Source organism: Lynx canadensis, chromosome E1 (genome assembly GCF_007474595.2).
Source record: "Lynx canadensis isolate LIC74 chromosome E1, mLynCan4.pri.v2, whole genome shotgun sequence".
Classification (NCBI taxonomy): Eukaryota; Metazoa; Chordata; class Mammalia; order Carnivora; family Felidae; genus Lynx; species Lynx canadensis.
In genome coordinates, this window is record NC_044316.2 from 26,916,684 (window position 1) to 26,922,702 (window position 6,019).

Below are 6,019 nucleotides of genomic sequence, written 5' to 3' on the forward strand. Positions count from 1 at the left end.
GTCCACCGATCTGGGGAGATGGGAGGGGAAAGGCGAAGACGCGCCCTGATGACGTCGAGGTGTTTACTTCCGCGCGTGCGACTTGGAGCGAGGGGAGGGGGAGCTGTTAGGTGACGTGGCGCCCTGCCGCCGGAAAGCTTCCCCACACCCGCGACCTGGCCGGGCCCCCAACCGGGAGCCCACCCCCGAGGGTTTCCCTCCATCTTCGGGTGTGTGCTTCGCCTTGGGCCTTGATGCCGCCCCAAGGTCCAGAAGGGCCCTCTCCCACTTGTGCGCAGAACAGCCAGGTGATATCCCTTTACTAAGCTACTGTGGTCAGTGTAACCTTGTTCTGCCTGCACACACCTATTGTGATGTGACCCTTTGCCAGAACTGGAACCTTTCTAGAGTGCAGCGTTTCCAGGACACATTCTCACCTTGCTCAGTCTGTAATCACCTGTTCATTTCAGAACTACTGCGTTGCAGAGCTGAACTTCGAGTTCTGTAGTGTCCAAAACCTACGGCCCACACGCTACGCATGTCCTTCATAGGACCCTGCATTTCAATGTATTTTCTTCCTCTTTCTCACAACTAGACACAAAAGCAGGAACTTTAGAAAACCACAGTACATTTCGGCCCAGCAAAGTAATTCAAAATAAGCCATCAATATTTGTTTAATTTTCTGGATGGATTAATGAATTATTGATTTTCAGAGGATTTAAGCTCACTTAATGGATATGGATTTCTTGGAAACCACAATAGTTGAAAGGATAAACAAATACACAACAGAGGTGGGGCGACTTTTTCAGAAAAGGTACTTTGTGGGGGGGGGGGAATCTTATTATAGAACCTTCCAATTTTGTAAGTAGTATCAATTGTAACAAAACCAATGCTGGAAGAAGATTGTTTCCTGGGCTTTTCAACTATTCTTACTGTTAGAATTAACCAACACTTCTTGCCAAACAAGACAACTCAAAGTTGTCCCTTCACCATTAATTAAAGGCCACTATGCTCCTATCTGATCAGGCTTCAAAAGATGTCATTGGACCCCAAGATTTTTCTATGCTCATAAAAATGTACCAACTGCTTTTAGGTGGGGCTGATTAACATCTCCTAAAATGCAAGCTTATTGGATTTTGAATGGTACCAAATGAAATCCAGCTAACAGCTCTATAGCTCTAAAACCTGGGTGCTACAGGAATAAACCTAGCAATAGGAGAATATGTCAGATTTCTCTCATCCATTAAAGGAATCTCCCAACCTTCTAGATTCTCTTAGAAATTCAAAATATTTACAAGTCAGAAAACAAAGCAAAAAACACATTTGTAGTACAAAGTATTGGTGAATAACAGGGCATGGTATTTTAGTATATGGCACTGTACTATCAAAGTCACTTCATAAGAAAGTGAACAGAATCATTTCAGACCAATGATAGTTACCACTTATTGGGCACTTAATAGTCAAGCATTTAATATAATTTTTTTCATTTATTCCCCACAAAAACTCAGAGAAGTAGGTTATTGTTATACCTAATTTTCACATGAGAGAATCAAGGCTCACACACTTGCTCAAGACAATAAAACAAAGAGGTAATAGGACCAAGATTTGCCACATTAATAACCACTATACAGTGATGGGAGATGAAATTCTCTAAATTATCTAAATCTTGGTGCCTAATATGTTTTCTTTCAATGTTTTCAAGTTAACTATTATAGAATGACTCCATTCTTGATTGAGAATCACCTAATGAGAGTATCCAGGAAAAACCCCTGCAAACCGAGAATAAGGAAAAGGAAAAGTGAAAAACTCAAATGTTGTTTAACGTTGTTGATTTTAAAATCAAGGACATTTAAAACATGTTACCATTAATAGCCATATGCTCCAGGCTACTCCAAATTAAAAGAACAATTATTTCCCGTTGAGTTAGTTTACAAATTTCAATGGCAAACAAGATACAAATAGACAATAAAAATAGAAAATGCATGGGTTGAATCTAAGAAGAAAGGTTAGTATTGCAAACAACATTGAATCTACTTCCTGTTATCTTTGGGTCACAAGAAAAACCTGAAATAAGTTATATTTAAATAAATGTGAGGAGTATAAATTGCACCCTGCTGCTATTATCTCATAGGCAGTCTTTCAAAATATTCTTGAATCCAAGAAATTTGTTTCTGACCATCCAAAAGACAGGAAGAAACCTCAATATTAGAGATGTACAACAATGGAATAGAATTTTAAAATCATCTCCAGGAAAGATAGGAGAATATAGAATCAATGTTACAATGTAAAAGAAATAACTGGAGGGGTGCCTGGGTGGCTCAGTTGGTTGAGCGACAGACCGGCTCAGGTCATGATCTCGCAGTCTGTGAGTTCGGGCTCTGTACTGACAGCTCGGAGCCTGGAGCCTAATTCATATTCTGTGTGTCCCCACCTCTGCCCCTCCCCTGCTCATGCTCTGTGTCTCTCTGTCTCTCAATAATGAACGTTAAAAGAGAGAAAGAAAGAAAGAAAGAAAGAAAGAAAGAAAGAAAGAAAGAACAAACGAACGAACTGGAGCAGAAAGAAAAATTATCAAAGAAATTAATGCAAAAAAACCCAAAAATTTACAAATGCCAGACAAGTGGTGAGATGCAGAAAGTTAATCAAAACAGGAAGTCAGGGAAAGATAGTGAGCAATGGTGTCAAATAAATGGATTTTTTTTAATTCATAAATTTGACCAAAACAATGGTTGTCTTGGTAAAGAGAGGCAGAGAGAAGCCAGATTGTAAGTGGGTGAAAAGAGAATTAGAGAGTCAATTGAAGACATACATAATGAGTTTGGAGATGTTTGGTTAGAATCAACCAAGGTAAATGAAAGGGAAAGAAAAGGATAGCCAGAAAAAGATGCCACTGCTACAGTGTATATATGATGATTTTAAAAAGATGTGGTCAATGAAATCATCGGGGTACCATTAGAAAGTGTGTTTCGAGAGCTGAAACTGATGAAGAGAGGTACTGATGAAGGAGAAAATGCAAGTTCACATTTTGAGAAAAGATGCAGGATTGGAAGAGAGACAACAAACTTTTAGTCAGGGTAAGTGTTATAAATCTGCATTTGTAGCAGATTTGTATGCCAAGATATGAATCTGATTGTTTCTCTGTATTTTCCTTCTCTATTTTTATCTTACTTGTAAACCAAGGGCCTTTCTTCCTTTTCAGCCCTCACCCAAGTAGAAACAAAGATTCAAGGACATTGCTGACCTGAGGGCCAAGACTAGAGCCTCCTATACATGAAGAACTGGTTATTTTCTCTCTCAGGACTGATAGGACTGGGCCTAGAAATAGGGAAGAAAGAAGGAAGAATGTAATGAAAAATAAGGAGCACTAGAAGGCATAGAGCCCTCAAAGTGGGCAAGAGAAATAGGCTTGAAAGTTCTAATAGAAGGAATTCAAGAAGATGAACCATCCTCACATGTGGACCCCTCCTCCTTTAAAAAACCAAAACCTATGACGTTTGTCATTTAGCAGTCTTGGATATGTAGCCCTGAAAGAGAGGGAGGGGAGCTTGTACATTCTGGAGGGAGTGGAAGCATGAAGAAGAACCTCACTCCTAAACCAGGTAGAACTAGATAGAAACAGTTGGGAATTTTTCTATGAGTGATGTGATCGACACCATATCAGTTTCTTTGTGTGTGTGTGTTGGGGGGGGTTTAATGTTTTTAAATTTATTTTTGAGAGAGAGAGAGACAGAGTGCAAGCAGGGGAGGGGCAGAGAGAGGGAGACACAGAATCCGAAGCAGGCTCCATCCGGGGTCTGAGCTGTCAGCAGGGTCTGAGCTGTCAGCGCAAAGCCCAATGCGGGTCTTGAACCCACCATGAGATCATGACCTGAGCCAAAATCAGACACTTAACCTAATAAGCCACCCAGGCACCACCATGCCACTGTTATGTATTCTATTAACATGTCTGTAAGATATTAGCAACTTGGAGATTTGGAGGAAAAATAGACGGGCATATCCTAGAACTTAGCGAAGTACCCATCTTTCAGTTCAAAGGTAAAAGAAACCATCACACTTTCTTCTCTTTTTAATCTTATGTTTCTGTTGTCCAGATATTAAGATGTGAGTTAGTATCATAAAGATCCTCACCATGCAGTCATTAATTCACTCATGAATGTTATAATTTAATCAAAAGATTAATAAAGATTGAGACACTTCTAGTCATTGTCAATGAAAATTGATGCTTTATACATATGCATATAATCTTGAATAAATGTGTAGAATTCCATTATTCTATTAGTAAAATAGACCCTCTTTCAAATGAAGGCTCAGTGATGACTCTGACTTCCTATTCATTCATTCATTCATTCATCCATCCATTCATTCATGTATTCATTCAATAAATATTAGAATACACCACTCTCATATGTACACTTTTTTTTTGTTTTGTTTGGCAGGATACAGTATACTTTATTGATGGTACATGATAAGGTAGGGCTCCCCAAGCCCCTCCCCTTCTTCAGGGGGTCTGGGATGGAAACTGGAGGTCAGGAGATTCTCAGGTGTGTTGGGGGATAAGTTGGGGCAAGGACTCTCCAGCAGCTGAGAGCCTCTCTCTTCTTCCTCTTGCTGGGGCTGGTGGTCCAGAGGGCTCTTACTCTTGGAGGCCATGTGGACCGTAAGGTCCACCAACTGGTTGCTGTAGCCAAATTCATTGTCATTCTAGGAAATGAGCTTGACAAAGTGATCATTGAGAGCAATACCAGCCCCAGCGTAGAAGGTGGAAGAGTGGGTGTCACTGTTAAAGTCGCAGGAGACGACTTGGTCCTTGGTGTAGCCCAGGATGTCCTTGAGGGGGCCCTCTGGTGCCCGCTTCACCACCTTCTTGATGTCACCGTATTAGGCAGCTTTCTCCAGGTGGCAAGTCAGATCCACGGCAGACACATTGGGGGTGGGGACACAGAAGGCCATGCCAGTAAGCTTCCCATTCAGTTCAGGGATGACCTTGCCCATGGCCTTGGCAGTGCCAGTAGAAGCAGGGATGATGTTCTGGGCAGCCTGTAAACCATCATGCCACAGCTTCCCAGAGGGGCCGTCCACGATCTTCTGAGTGGCAGTGATGGCATGGACTGTGGTCACGAGTCCCTCCATGATGCTGAAGTTGTCATGGATGACCTTGGCCAGAGGTTCCAGGCAGTTGGTGGTGCAGGAGGCATTGCTGACAACCTTGAGGGAGTTGTCATACTTCTCATTGTTCATGCACATCACTAACATGGGGGCATCAGCAGAAGGGACAGAGAGGATGACCCTCTTGGCCCCACCCTTCAAGTGAGCCTTCTCCATGGTGTTGAATACCCCAATGTACTCCACACAACATACTCAGCACCAGCATCACCCCATTTGATGTTGGCGAGATCTCACTTCTGGAAGATGGTGATGGGCTTTCCATTGATGACAAGTTTCCCGTTCTCAGCCTTGACTGTGCCATGGAATTTGCCATGGGTGGAATCATACTGGAACATGTAGACCATGTAGTTGAGGTCAATGAAGGGGTCATCGATGGCGACAATGTCCACTTTGCCAGAGTTAAAAGCAGCCCTGGTGACCAGGTGCCCAATATGGCCAAATTCGTTGACTCCAACCTTCACCATGGTGTCTTGGGATTCAGCTGGCACTGCACCAGAAGATGCGGCTGTCTGTTGAACAGGGAGGAGCAGAGAACCTTATATGTACCCTTTTTAATAGCCATACAAAGGCATAAAAATATGTGTAAGACATGGTCACTACCTTCAATGACATTACATGTATTTAAGGAGATAAAATATTTAGAGGAAAAACTAGCTAGAGTGATCAGGGAAGGCTTCTTGGAGTTAGTGGCATTTGAACTGAGCTTTGAAAGTTGGGAATATTCCAGTAAATGCCAGGGAAATGTCCTGGATAGAGAAAATTTCACAAAGGCAGTAATAATAGAGTGATCAAAATATGATTGATTATGGATTATTGAGAAATCTACAAAATTTAATGTTCTATCTCTGGTCATGGTCTCTGTAAATCTTTCACT

The 6,019-nt window shown here is 41.8% G+C and overlaps 1 pseudogene; it reads right to left on the reverse strand.

The window, feature by feature from the left end:
- Positions 1–4,414: 4,414 nt before the first annotated feature.
- Positions 4,415–5,648, reverse strand: LOC115501712 (annotated as a pseudogene).
- Positions 5,649–6,019: the final 371 nt, after the last annotated feature.